Below are 614 nucleotides of genomic sequence, written 5' to 3'. Positions count from 1 at the left end.
CTAGTGTTTTGGACCGGAGCTTTCTTTGAAAGCTTGGCTGGCTATGAAGCCATGTCTAATTCCTGGACTGAAGCTTTAGACTAACATTGCATGATTCCTGGAATTCTCATTAAGAATTTTGATATTTTTATTTTTCCTCTTCACTTAGTTTTCGAAAAATCCAAAAAAATTACAAAATCATAAAAACCAAAAATATTTTATGTTTTTTATGTTGAGTTTAGTGTCTCATTTTAAGTTTGGTGTCAATTGCATGTTTCTGTTCTCCTTGCATTTTTCGAATTCATGCATGTGTCTTCATTAATCTTCAAGTTGTTCTTGATGATTTCATTGCTCTGATATTTAAATTCTCTTGACTTGAGTGTTTTGTGTTTCTCATGTGCATTTTCATTTTGTTAGTGTCAGTAGTATACAAACTGCTAAGTTTGGTGTCTTGCATGCATTGTTTATTTGATTTTAGTTGCATTTTGATTATTCCTCATTATAAGAAATCCAAAAATATTTTTAATCTGTGTCTTTTCAAGTCAATAATATAGAGAATTGAAGATTCAGAACATACAGCAGAGGAATTATACAGAAAAAGCTGGGCGTTCAAAACGCCCAGTGAAGAAGGGAAA

This window comes from Arachis duranensis, chromosome 4, assembly GCF_000817695.3.
Source record: "Arachis duranensis cultivar V14167 chromosome 4, aradu.V14167.gnm2.J7QH, whole genome shotgun sequence".
NCBI classification, from domain to species: Eukaryota; Viridiplantae; Streptophyta; class Magnoliopsida; order Fabales; family Fabaceae; genus Arachis; species Arachis duranensis.
Note: the sequence above shows the minus strand (reverse complement) of the source record.